Source organism: Manduca sexta, unplaced genomic scaffold (assembly GCF_014839805.1).
Source record: "Manduca sexta isolate Smith_Timp_Sample1 unplaced genomic scaffold, JHU_Msex_v1.0 HiC_scaffold_1670, whole genome shotgun sequence".
NCBI lineage: Eukaryota > Metazoa > Arthropoda > Insecta > Lepidoptera > Sphingidae > Manduca > Manduca sexta.
In genome coordinates, this window is record NW_023592558.1 from 21,432 (window position 1) to 36,906 (window position 15,475).

The following is a 15,475-nucleotide window of genomic DNA, read 5'->3' on the forward strand; positions in this document are numbered from 1 at the left end:
TAGTTAATCAATATACCTAACGCACATTTTATAAATATTGATATTTTCTCTCAGTCAAACTTAAAGTTTAAATTACTTACTTAATTCTCAAGCTGTTGGAGATGACTTTATAATAATTCATAATCTGTTCGTTATTGTACAATTGTATTCTTAATTCTATATTATGTGAACATATGATTGTCCCTACAAATAAAAATAAAATAAACACATGCAACCAAACGCATCCAAGTTTTTCTACAAAATATATATTATCTTGGTAATATATACAGTAAGAGTTTAATTCAAATAAGAAACATTATTTTCCACGAGCATAAATTACAGAGTGAAATAATAAATCACTTCCATGCTTACGACATTTAGAGGTACGAAGTACGTATTATTTTAAACTTGAGAATATCAATATTATGAGTTATGATAACTCTAATAAACATCAAAAATCATTTATCATTAGTTGACACAATTCTAAATTAATTCTAAGACTCGACAATTAGACAAATAAAACATGAACTTGAAAACCGTTTTAAACAGAATCATCTCGTCTAAAAATAAGTATACTATCGCAAAATCAAAACCACGCAGTGACAATAAAATGATTCTGCTCGCAGCGGCTCATTTGTTATGCAGCCGCCGATTTGTTTCCGAGGATCGACACTGTGTCAACAGCAAATTTTGTTGCCACAGATATTAGCTGACGTCGCGATGGATGCCACTATCTGCGGCTGATGGATGATGTCAACGTTAATGTTTAACATGATAGCTGTTTGTACAATTAATATTTAAAAGGAAAAAGATTCTTCGAGTGTTTCTCAAAATATGTGTACGTAACGAAATAGTTTATACGATATATTGTTACGAAGTTTTCACTCTTGTGTTTATCTTTTGTCTTAGAATATTTGTTCTATCAATTAATACATAATATAATAATTTGAATTAATTAAACAAAAAATCTAATGATACAGAGAGAATCTTAATAATATTTCGTATAAACTATTTTCGTTGCGCACATTTATTTTGAGAAATACTCATTTAATATTGCGATTATTTTTTTCTTTATTGCTACCTTTTTGAATAAATTGTTGCCCGGTTTATAAATGTAAAGTTTTTAGATTTCTTAACTATTTCGAATTATATTTAGCTAGAAATTAGGCTGCAAGCGTGAAATTTTTTTTTGCAATCAATTATATATTTCACCATAAACACCCATAACATCACTGCTACGTTCATAATGGCTTCCATGACCACAAAAATCTTTGCATTAACAGATATCAAACCATCCGAAACAAAATAAATTTCCATAATGTTTTCGGCAGCAAAACAAAAAGACGTCGCGGCCACAGCCAAACCAAACCTAAGCGTGACATTCCGTCTGCCCCACTTGTCGAGGGTGGCCGAGACGGGAGCTCAATTTAGCCGGCAGATTGGTTTCCGTCGCTACCGACTGATCCGGCAACCGTTATACGTTACCGAATGGCCGGACAGTTGTTTGTTATGTCTTGCTGGCAACAGGGATATGTTAGTTTAATACTTAACATTTGATGTTGATGATTGCGATTGTAAATTAAGGTAATTAGAAGAAAACAATTTAGCATTAGCTCACGTTTGTTTAATGAAGTAGATAGAAAGAAGGGCATATAATGCTTCCACGCAAACATTTATACTTAATATGATGGCAGCTAATTCGTAATTAACACATATAATAAAACGTTAATTTCATATATATGCTGGAATTTTCCCTTTCTCACCACAACGCGTGTGTCGCGTTCAGGGTTCAGTTCAGCCTGTGTGTATACGGTTCCAACAGGCCGGCATAATTGTGTGGACTGTCGAAGGTTATCCTCTCTCGCCACTCGACGTTCTATTGGACCCCACTTCACTTACCATCGAGTGCAGTAGGGTCAATTCAAAGTCAATTCAGTATCCCACTCAAAATACAGACAGAGTTTAAACTCAAATGAAAATGAAATGTATGCCGTCTTCGCAAAGCCAATCTCCAAGATTAGATAAAAAAGTATTTTGTCGGTAAAGTCGCAGGGCGTGAGGCTAAACCTTAAACTTTACGAGCGAACTTCGATATCGAAACTGTTGCAACTTAAGATTACCGCGGCTTGTTTGTGTAAATCAAGTTTTATATCGATGATTTGTTTTAAAGTAATGGCAATACTTATTCTTCGGATACTTTTTGTACATTGAATGATGAAGGAATCATTTACGTGTAGATAAGAGTATCACAAAGCACTGCACTGCACTGCAGTGGCGTTATTCTGGAAGATAAATGTCCTGTTTTAAAGAATTGATTATTTAGCGGTATGGCCCATACTAATAGATGCGGCTTAGTTTTGATCTCTAGTGGAATATCAGCTGAGACGCTGTCAAATTAAGGTCAGCATCTTAAGATCGTAACTATTTAATAAAGAAATATCAACAACATCTCAAATAATATCTCAGGCCGAGTTTTATTTATAAACAACGTCGTCTCAGCTGAGAACACGCTCCGAAATAGCATCTCAAGCTTTGTTTATTGAATAGTTCAATATATATGTTTAAGGTCTCTTTGAGAACTACTCAAAGCTGAGATTGCTTTGTTAAGACGGACTTAAGAAACAGCATCTAATGCCTGCGGCAACTAGCGCAGTTTAATGATATGCAGTTTGTATTCAAAGTAATATCGCTGCTGTTAAGATGTTGACCATCAACGAAGGCCGCTCGCCTCCATTGAAAACCAAATGCACATCACGCCTATATACAAAAGGGTACGCAGAGGAGTAACTAAGGCATTCGATTTTCGTCAAGTGTGTAGGGCATGATGTGATAGCGCGAGCCTATCGCCGTGTCGGGCATAAATTTCAGACTCTAAGATATTGAGCAGAAAAACTCATCGCTGCCTAACACGTGATTCGAACCCAGAACCACAGGTATCGTATCACAAATACCGAGTCGTGTATAAAGAAACCCCACTAGACTTACACGTGTTACTTTCATTTGACAAAATAGTCCAACCTTAACCGCTAAGAATAAGTTATTCGAGCAAAAGTTCCCGATTTATAGGAGGTTGCTCCTTATAAATTTCAAGCCCTTTTGAAGTGGGTTTTAAGAGTTATTTGTGTTGTATTACTTGACAAAAGCCCTTCGTAGTTCGCAGGTTCACAAAACAGGATGTATTTTAAAAGGAAGAGGTTTAATTTGCGAAAAATGTCTTTGAAGGAGTATTTTGGGGTCGGGAGAAATTAATTTGTTGCGCGTCTGCAATGAAACATTAAAAGGAAGGTGTTACAACCCGTTATAGTGTCACAAAGTAGTTTTCACGTTCCGGGACCAGGCTGTGTATATCCGGTCCCAACATGCCGGCATAATTGTGTCGACTGCCGAAGCGTAATCATCTCGTCAGTCGATGATCTATTGACAGAAAATCATCAGATCTTCAAATTACATTGTATTGCGTGATTTTAGACTCTTCATCCTAAGGCGATCATGTCTCATAATACACTGGTTGCAATATCTTTCCATTCAAAATAAAACTACATGAACACAGCTGTTTGGCATTAAATATAAACAAATCTGAAATAATCGACATACATAGATATTATACTATTCAATGTTCAAAGCAGTCAACTCCCGTCACTTTCTTCTTTAAATTATATTTAAGATTCAAAGGGAAAAAACAGTAATTAGATCTGAATAACATGTTTATTGTTAAAGCCTTTATATTTCGAAAATTCGAAGTTACAATCCAATTAGGTATAAAAAGAATAGTAAAACATGTTTTGTTTGTGATGAATACATAACTTATAAAGCTGTACAGTAACGGCGTCAAGAGTTTTCGCTTTTAGTTTGGGAACAAGTAGTCCCGAAAGTGGGCTTGTTTCGACGATGCTAGCAGGGTTGGCAGGTTTGCGTTTATATCTTGTAATAATATATTTTTACAAAATAAAAGTCAATAAAATATAAAAAATGTGTTTAAATATTGCAGAATTTTTACGCAAAAACATATTTAAACAAATTATATATAACACCCTAATTATGTTACCTAATACCTATGGATGTAAAAACTCACACATAATATTAGTCGTCCTGGAAGTCAATCCTTGGTTCCTTAATTTTACGCTCATATAAGCTACCACTGACCATGGGGTTAATATACTACCTATTACATTATAGGATTAAAAAGCTTTCTATAATACCCATTCTCTGCCTCATTTTGTGTACATCCATTAATGTAAGGTTAAGATTACGAAAACTTATTACGAAGATATCGACCTCCATTATATTTTTCTAAAGAGCAAGGTCTCAGCCCTAACTATAATCCAGCGTTTCGTAGTAGGCTCTCCTATAAAATATTCAGGGAGATTATTCAGTCGGCCTGAAAACGGGTTTTCAGGTTTTCACGTAGAAATAATGTGAACATACGGTCTTGTTTTATGTTTTGTAAATTTAAGGTTTTGGGTGCCACTATTTTGAAAGCGATGAAGAGATGCGACTAAGCGACGGGATAGTCAGTCAGTAAAATGCAATTCTATTCGCCTGACTGTCCTATCACCTCCCAACAGTGAATAAATGTGATTGGTTAAATATAATCAAATTAATTAAGGTAGTAGACTCATAGGTGCCTTCAAGCTGCGTAAGAAGTTTTGTGGGGCAAACTATATTAAGATATACATGAACATATTATATTGATAATTTAATAATAAATAAAAAAAATAGTACACCTCTATAATGGTTGCTTAGTGTTTTGTTTTACTATGTTGACTTACATTTTACAAGATTGGCAAGATAAAGCATTGTATAACTATGACAAACATATACAGAGTTTTATTAAGGCCCTTAATATTGAGTTGGAAGCGATCGTCACACTTAAAAATAAGACAGAGAAACCAGGTACTAAAACTTGTTTAGTCTCATATAAATAAATAACCAAAACCAGATACCTATCACGCCTTTATCCCAGAAGAGGTAGACAGAAGTGCAGATAGAGCACCCCTTTCCGCCATAATCAGTCCCATGATGAGATAAGGACATTCCAAACTTCAGATATAAATATATAATAAAATAGAATTTGGCAAGGTTTCTATCAGTCCCACTTATAAAGGTTCGTAAAGAAACTGAAACCTATAAAACAGATAAATTGAAAATAGATCAGTCGCTGGACCTCAAAGACTTTTGAACCCTTCGATCCAAAACAAGTAAAGGTTTTGTATAAGAGTATTTACTCAATTTTTGAAAAGGCTATATATCAAAGAAGTTCTTTGATCTGTTTAAAAGTTAGAAGTAAGGCTCTGCTATACTGCCAATGAGTTTGCGAACAGCTATGCATTATTTATCGCTTATAAAATGTACATTTGTCTTATACATCTTTAAAAGAAGATAATTTTTTATTCATCTAAAATATTGCTGTTTGTTAGTCACATTATATTATTTACTTTGTGAATGTTGTGTATACCTATAAGGGGCATGCATATCAGCCCATTATGAACACGCAATGTTTTTTTTTTTGATTTAAGGATATGTAGGCTGTTGGTGTACCTTATTAAATAAATAAATAAATAAATTGTTTTTAACACTTATACAGAGTGAAAAATCCTTACCAATTGGGGGATAAACAGATTTAGTTCTTGAGCGTATTTCGGGATCAGTAGATGTGAAAATCGTTTGGTCCAGAACTATTAATGTAATGTTAATGTCCGTCTATATGCAAATTTGTCTTCATTTTGTTTTCTTTTTACATTTTTGGTGTACAAAAAAGTTTTAAATAAATAAATATTACTAAACAACACTTAATGAAATATCGTATTCATTAACTGCTTAATAATAAATCTAACTAACCAAAACACTGACTTCTTGTAGTTCGCAAATTCGTTGCTATTTTTAGCTTAGCTTTACTCGCTAGTAGGACATTGGCTTATATTTGTTTTTTTATAAGTATTCATTAGGAACCTTTGTACGGGAGTGTAGAAATCGAAAGCTTTCCTTTGGGAATCGTCTAATTCGAGATAAAATGTTAGCGGCGTGGTAATCTATGTTATTTACTAGAGGTTTTCGTACAGAACTAATGCGACATTATTTAGATGAATTATTTTTTTCTCAATTTTTCGTAAAGTTTATAAAAGTAAATATAAATAATGTTGACCTTATATATTTGTATTTCTAAGATGCCTGATACTAATACTGTACAGCGTTCCAAAACTTATAATTGCACACTCTAATTAACCATAAATCCATCAAATTTACCAACAATCGTTAACCGTTTAACTACAACTATCCAGCACATCCACTCAGGGTTCCAATATCCAGATTGAACTCCCGTCTGTTGCCAGTCCGCTTCTCGACTCGGGCGGTCGGTCGCCCCTACATCCACTACTGTATGCGTAATGTTAATTTGACTCTTAATGCACATTATAAGATTTAACATTATTCATTTTTAATTTTATAAAACCTTATATATTTATCGTTAACACGTACCATGTATAAAACAAAGATAGAGTTCAAGGAACAATAACATTCTTTTAATGCACAACTTTACACCTGTGAATATGTGCATTTTTATTTGTTTATTTTCGACCATATTGTGACAGATGATGAATAATAGTTCTTCCACATCGACGAAGTTTCTTCCACATCTATCACGAATTATTAAAAAACGTATTTGAACCACAATTCTTAATATTGACTTCTCATCCTGAGAATCGTACTGACCCACTACTTTCGCAGTTGACTGGTCAAAGCAAAACCAGCTCAGAAGGTCAGGTCGATAAATTTACACCAAACTCCCACATTTCCAAACAGCCAATATCAAAGTATTTCTGGAAATGCCTTGGCGATAAATCAAGTAGGTCTTTACGACTTCACGCAGTCTTAATTTGGTTACTTTTTATTCACAATCAATCAAAATGGAAGCAAGTTTTGGCAAGTTTAAGCCAATTTGCTCTCGGAGGTTGCTAAGACTTTGTGTTTAACTTTCGGGGTCAGTTGGGCTTTATGCTGGAATGAATACTTTCATTTATTTATTTTTCAACTAGTTTTGCTTGCGGATTTGGCCACGTGAAAGAGTTTTCCGTAATAAAACTCCCGCTTTATATTTTCCCGGAATAAAAAATAGCCTATATCCTTCCCAGAGTTTTATACTTTGCCATATTAAATTTTGGCAAAATCCGTTCAGTAGTTTTTGAGTTTATCTCGTTCAGACATACCTATAGACATGTGTGGCCTAGGATTCCAGTTTATAATATAATATGTAAGCATTGTTTCTATAGTAAGGGTTATGAGTTTGTTTCGCTGCTCTTTTTTCATAGAGGTCACAGAAATTCAAGATAGTGGGAGCTTTGTGGTGATTTAAAAATACTTTTTTTTTAAGTTTAAAAATTATACTTGTATTTTGTTACAACAGCTATTAGAAAAAAATACGTTAAAATTTTAACATTCACTTTAAATAACATTAATATGGTTAATAATTCTGAGACACGCCTGAACATCGCTTAAACTCTACAGCTTGGCAGCGGCAATAGACGATGCGGTAGTAACTATCCAGACGGCCTCTCGTATAGATCTATCATCTTATACGGTCTTATTGTAAACTATCACATTTTTCATGTATTTAACGCTACAGAACCCCACATATCCAAAAGGTCCATGGCTTTTCGCAAACTGGAATGAAGTCCAAATGCTCTATGTCTAATATATGTGTCTGCAAAGTTGGAGGTGTCTGAAGTTTTACAAGAACAAACGGCTAGAAAAATACATGTAGTACGTGGATATACATTCCAATTGTACAAAAAAGAAATACAATTACAAAGTTTTTGTTTCCTATATTGTTTACTCTCTGGTGTAACAAATGGCGACTGTTATTCTTTTCTACCGGTTACGATGGGAATACCTTCCTATGCCGCGTTTCAACGACTTGATTCATTGGAATATATATCTCCATTCTTGACCCATGTTGCATTTCAACGACTTGGCTCAGATATAACCAGGTGCCTGCCATCAACTCCTGGGAAATCATCCTTGTTATAAACATACATAATTACCTCCTAAAGTACCGTATAATTTGTGATGTACATTGAAATATCCTGGGTTTGAATCTCAGGTCGGGCAACACTACGTGAGTCATTGACACATAATCAGACGGGCAACAATTTACGTTAAAAGTTATTCGAACATAATCACGTAGAAACACAACTATTGTATTACATTTCGCAGAGCTTGATTCTGTCCCATGATATGATGGAAAAAGGGTAATTCAGATCGCATTGTCTGCGATCCTCCCTGTGATTCTATTAAGCAGTTGCCCGATCATCGAATCCTGGATGACCAGTACACTGTCACTATACCAATAATAAAAAAACCTCAAGATATATTCCTGTTAATTCCAAGACTAATGCTAATAATACCTTGAAGAAATATATGCATGTAAGCTCGAACTTAGACTTGGTAATGGGTAATTCCTGATACAGGAAATCCGGAATAATTTATTCACGTAGCTACGGCTTACGTTAAGTAATAACTACAACGGTAGTAGATACATTTACGTCTATATTCATGAATGGTTAGGCAGAGATATAATATCGACATTGTTTAGTACTTTAGTGAAAAAAAAAAAAAATCTGAATTAAGCATGAAAAGAATCATGCGTATGCTTAATGTTTTTAAACTAAAAAATATTTCCGGTTTTCACAATCTGGCTTACAACCTTAAAATTCTATAGGGTATGTATCACATCATATACATATATGTTGGTACGGTAGCAATTAGTAATATATCCTTAAGAAAAGCGAGCACATTTTATTAACATCACCACGTTATCCCATTATAATTCACTCTCAGCAAGTAGTGAAACCTTTAGGTATAAAACATGCCTTACATAACACCTGCATCATGTCTAATCATAGTAACAATTGATATTAATTAATTTGTACCGGCGCGGCGGAAATTGCAACTTGGGTGCTAACATGACTGCGGTTTGGTGCACTTTGGTGTTAGAATACGCTGATAAATAGTAATCAGGAGAAATGGGTTAGAGTTTACATAGACAGCGTGTTTTAGACGCGAATTAACAACAATAATTAGGTTTTAATGCGCGTAGAAAGAGCTGGATACAGTTGCATGTCGTGGACTCTTGAGGATTCAAACGGACTTCTTTAGGAAGCACTGTCTATTGTATTTTACGCGCGTTTACAACGCCGCTTAATTTGTGTAAGTTGGTATCTGATGTGAGTTTTTAATACCATAAAGTATAAAGCGCGAGAAGTATGCCAGAATCGTGCAAAGTGGCAATCCATAGTCTCTGCCTACCCCTATGGGATAGAGGCGTGATACTATGTATGTATAAAGTATCAAAGCATGGATAAAAAACTCTGCAACTCATACCAAAATGGGTCCGTCGTAAATACCAAAACATTCTGTTCGAGGATTTAAGCCACGTGTAGGTGTTTCGAATATACTCGTAAAGCTTAACAATCGGGTCTGGCAGGCGTGTGCTCTCTGAAGCACGAGCCAATTCAGGAATTTTCGACGTATCACGCCAATCTCCGGCATCCACAGGTGAGTGGAGATTAACAGGCGAGTGATCTCTTGTTTGATACACGATTGAGAGGCGAATTTGTAGATGCCAGAGATTTTTATACACAATTAATATCGAGATAAGTAGGACATTCTTTTGATGATAAACGTTAAGAATTTCGATAATATATAATATATGTATCATTTAAATTTAATCACAAAATACTGCGTGTAGCAAAAATAAATGAAGAATTGTTATATTTAAGAGGGAATGAAAAATATAATAGCTCTAACAAAGAGTTGATTTAATTTTAGATCCATGCGCTACTAGTAATTTTAAGTTCCCTGAAATTCCATTCTTAATAATTCCGAAGGATTATTTGATCCTAAAGAACCTATGTTCAGTCTATTAAGCGTAATAAAATATATTTTTCTTTTATTTCTACAGTAATTTCTGTAATTTGGATAATTTTTACAAGGAAAAAAAAAGATTTGATCCGATGTGGATGTCCAAACCGCCTCCAGAGAGTTTAATGAACTCCGGATGAGATGGCAAAAGTGCTTAGATAACGATGGTGCATACTTTTATTGATTATTACAAAAAACAAATCGACTTTGTATTCCCCATATAAAACGCCAATTTCAAAATATGTATGAACTTGATATAATACAATCCTTTATTGAAACTATTTGTGAAAAATACTAACCAAATAAATAAATTCACTTAACCTTTAGGTATCCACATACGATAAAAAACAGGCACAAACACAAATTATAATATCAATCCGATACTTACTCATTCGTAAACACGTTATCCCAAACAGGGAAAGCAAAATTTCGTCTTCCATACGATTAGATAAAGTGGCTATCTATATATAGAAAGGGTTCAACCTTCAGTCCGTGCTACAATCAACGAAATGACGCGAAAAACTCCGTAATGACTGCGCGGATGGTCCGATTCTTTGTACGTCGACATTTCCTCGACATATCTCTACACGTCGCAATTTTCTCTTTCATGAAAGTATTCATGAGTTGTTATGTTAGGGATGTTTGAATCGTATTTATTTGGTTTCTTTGTATTTTCAATGTAAGGAATATAAAATTTGAATAAAAATATGACATTTGCAAAAATATTATTTAAGTCTTCCATTCTTTATCATATTTTTAGCCATCGGACCTAAAGCATTGCAGTATATAGGGTAAATTCACATCATTTAGGACTACATTATTATTTTACTTGTAGGTTTGTCGTGGCATTCTCATATAGAGTACGAAAAAATGAGAAGATGTGGACATTATATTTCAATATGAAATAAACAAAGCTATAGATATTGTTCAATTGAAATGGGTCTTAGAGTCGCAGTTGAACTATTGCAATTTATGCGATTCCGCGGTGGACGACAATACGAGTGGTCGGTCTTTGGCTGTCTAAACGCCAAAGGAGTCCTTAAAGTTCGGGGCATCTTAGCCCCATCGTATAGACAAGGGCTGTAATCCGGCATCGCGCAGAAATGCTCCTGCGCAGCGTGAAATAACCCACCCCGCGTTTTGGTTGATATGGCAGTGTAGGGTGCATATAGGGCTAGGGACTCGGCCAATGCTCATTAGAAAATGATATACTCCCCAGAGTCGACATTGCGCCGGTGAAACCAACATAACTGTTTCAATCACCCCTTAGATGTTGTTAGCAATAACCCCTTAACTTCGCAAAAAGTCTTGTTCAATTTAACATTTGTAAATTTCTACATAGAAACAAAAGTAATTATCAACCTATTGTAATGTTTAGGTAACTTTTCATCTCAGGTTCTTAGCATCTCATGAAGACGTATTTTAAAATGTTTTTGCGGATCGAGAATTAGGCCCCACGGCGCTTGGCTCATTAATTTAAAGCTTTCACCGTAGCAATTACATAAATTCACGTCGTCGGCTGCCATTTGATGTTGTGCCTCGTTTGAACGTACACTCCCATCGGCTAATTTAATTAATATTAGTCTATAGACCCCTTCAGTCCTCTCGAATGGGTTATAGTGGTTCTTGAGGACTGGACTTGACTAGTAATTTAAATTTGGTTGTTTAGAATACGAAATTAAATTATAAGATTCATTGAGTGATGTATTTTACTCGTGGGGCCTTTCTTTAGCTTTACGATAAGAACGTGTTAAATGTGGTGCAATCGTTTAAATTAAGCCGAAATAAATAGCGTAAATCTTCTAATATTTATAACTATACATATTTCAATAAACTCATTGCTTCAACTCGTATTCAGATGAATTTATACCAAATAAGTATCCCAAGCAAGTGAATCATTGGAACGGACTGGAACTTGGTTGAAATTTATGTGCGATCATTAAATCCGGGGGTGTGCCATTAACGAAACACCCCGGCGATGCCGCGTGTGCGTGTGCTGTACAAATTATCAGTAGTAGCTTTCAAAGGTCTGGAAGAATGCCTAGGTCTAGGTCTGGAAGAATACTGACAGTATGCTAATGATCAGTATGAACAGTCTTCTTTTTCTGGCCCTAATCTTACTCCATTTTGATAACAACATACTTGTTGTGTTCATGGTCACTCTATGGCCAGTGAAAAGTAAATAGATGTCTGATTGATGTTTGTCATTGTAATAAAAGAATATAATATGAAAATGTGCATATAATTTCATTTACAATTAATACATAATAATACTTTTTAGCATATTGCTAGCACAAATAGACGGCATACGTGTATCCGCCCGGATTGCGACCGTCATACAGGAAGTGTGAAAAGCCATAGCGGCCCACTTAAGTGTGTCGCATTCCGGGATCAGCCTGTGTATATCTGGTTCCAACAGGCCGGCATAATTGCTTGCCGACCGTCGAAGGACATGCTATTGGATCCCCTCCACTACCGTCAGTTGTAGTGGGCTCATCTTTTCGTGCCAGTATAAAAAATGGCCGTTTTCTAGACTCAAGAGGTTTGATAGTATTTGTTTATTAAATCTCAGCGTAGTATCAAAATTCTCCAAATAGCTAAATGAAAAGTATCCGATGGGACAATAAATATAAAATATAACTTGAACCCAAAACTATTTAATATAAAAATAAAGCTTGCGTTGAAAACGTTGCGGTATTCTTACTAACCCAAAATGACTTTGTCCCTTGTTAAGAAATAATTACCGAGAATTTGAAATATTCCTTGCGTACAAATTTTATGAAGGTCAGACTCCGAAATATCAAGAACATAAGCCCTTTTTGTTTTAGTTTCTGCTTTGTAACAAATGTGTGCAATTTAACACAAATAGAAAGATAAACAGATTTGTGAACTTACAAATGGTCTTGTTATTGGTATTTACTTGTTTTAAGTACTGAGTGTATACGTATAAGTAAGCCTGTTTGGGTTTTTGTTCGATCACGGAAAAGTAACCTTTACATCTGATGGTAAGCGAAGTGGGATCCAGAATCCAAATAGAGTGTCGACAGATAACTATCCCTCACAAAAAAATATCTGTATTATTTCTTTAAATCAAGGAATGTAGATTAAAAAATTATCAAAATTACTTTTTACAAATAAATAATACAGAAGAAAGGCAATCAATTTTCAGCTTTATTTTTTTGTATACTTACTACTATTTTTCGAGCTAACTTAACCGAAATATTTACCAGTATTCTAAATTTTGCATTAATATTACCGACATTCAAAATTTTGCAACCAGCAGCATTCCACAAAGCAAAGAGTATATATTTGTAAACCCGTGCACTTGAACCTTATAACACAGTAAACTGAGCACCAAACCCGGCATAATTTAAATTAATTAATATGACGGAAATTCCATTTCGTAAGTTTGTTTATCGCGGTCTGTCCTGCAATTAAACTGGAAGATTCGCGTCCATTACGAAACGCCTGGACCCTTGGAAAATAAATTACACTAATATATAATTTATATCAACTTCCAAGGGTGTAGATTTTATATTCGCTAATGGTAAGTGTAGTGTTGTTTGAAGCAACGGAACTATTTTAGACTTGGTAGCTTCTTATTTATTCAATTTAAATAAAACTGTTCTAGGGACCCGTCCATATGGAATTTTATAATTAAAGGAAGAAAGACAAGCAGTTTATTAATAACTAAATACAAAAATACATAAAGCAGTAACTTAAATGTTAGGCTATCATAAAACGGCTCCCAACCAGCATATGCGGGCAATAAAGCCAGGGCTGGTCTTCCGTTGAATTGCTTGTTGAGAGATGTAATGCTTAATGCCGTCTCAATATATTTTTGTTGTATTGCATACGGAGTTATTCTAATATCGGTTGTTTACGATGGCAAAATTATTTTATGACCTTTTTATATAGATCACTTATTTATGACCATTTCATTTTCGTAATGTTATTACTATTAGATTATTTTCGCGTTATATGCTAGAAAAATAACAAAACGTGTCAATACAGTGAGTCACATGCAACGTCACATGTATTTTTTAAAGAACAGAGATATATAGTTACAGCAGAATCGAGTTCCAAAAATAAAACGGTTAAGGCGGTTTTGGCATTTGGAGAGGATGGATGATAGGCGACTGACAAAGGGGACATATAAGGCGAATATGGATGGAAGAGCTGGTAGGAGTCGACCGCACCGAACATTCGAATGTCAGATATCTCACATTCTTAGTAAAACCAGGTCAAAAGTACCCTGAATCTAAACGAATGTAAAGATTAATCGTAGAGGAAGCGAAAGACGTGTGCCAGAATCGTGCAAAGGGCAAACCATAGTCTCTGCCTTCCTCTATGGGACAGAGACGTGATAATATGTAGGTGAGAACAAAACAAAATAATCTTTAGATACATATTGATATTAAGCTAAATTAACAATATCTTTGCACAACACCGGACGCCGAGCGTGGACTGTTTTAATATATTGAGTACAATTGAATAATACGTTAGGTCCGATTGGGTAATTGCAAACGCTCTGGTATTCGAATCAAGATCTGAGGAGAGCCAATCTTCGCCTTTTGGAGGCTACGGTGGCAATCAAATCTGAAAATGTGTGCTTAATTTCAAGGGAAAATTATGTTTACTCTGTTACAAAATTCAGAAGGGCAATATTTTATTTCTTACATTAATATAAATGCGAAAAATTTGTGTAAATTTTGGATTGTTACAAGAAATACTGGTTTACTGTGGTAGGTCTCTCATATGTGAGAGTCCGCGTGAAGTAGCTACTGTAATGTCTCTATCGCTAAGCAACAGTGTGTGGTCACTGTTGTGTTTCGGTTAGAATGACATTGTAGCCAATGTAACTACTGGACATAATAAGACTTAACATTTCACGACTCAGGATGACGAGAACAATACTTGTAATTTAAGTTGATGGTTGCTGTTTTACTGTTTATGGGCGGTCATATCGCCGTCAGTCTTAAACTATCTCCATACCGAATTTCATAAAAAATCCGATCAGTAGATTTTGAGAAAATCGACAACATACATACATACAGACAGAAAGAGAACTTTGTAATATGGATAGAATATAGATATTCGAATTTATTATAATATATATTATAAAGGCGAGTTTTAAGAGTTTTAAAATAATTGTGTAAAAGATAAATGTAGTATTCGTGGTTGCTATATGTTAGATTCATCATTCATAGTCCAATTCTGAAAAATCTAAATATACTTATCCGAGTATTGTATGTTATTTTTTTTCCAAGGTTCGGTCATTAAAACGACTAAACCCATGGCCAAAAGCTACATAAGATTAGCTTACCTGAATTAATTAATTTATCTCAATAGTAATCGCGTGGCCATCTTTTTCAACATATAACAATACAGTAGTATGTTAATTTGTTCGCGCTCAAAAACGGCTGATCCAATTTCGATGCAAATATCACTATTATGTTAATCGAAATTCGCATACGTATAGGCTATAAAAATCAAGTAATATGATGGAAATGGTAAATAATGCAAATATTCTGACGAAGTTGGCACAGGCAATAAGAAATGTTATACCGATCAGCGTAAT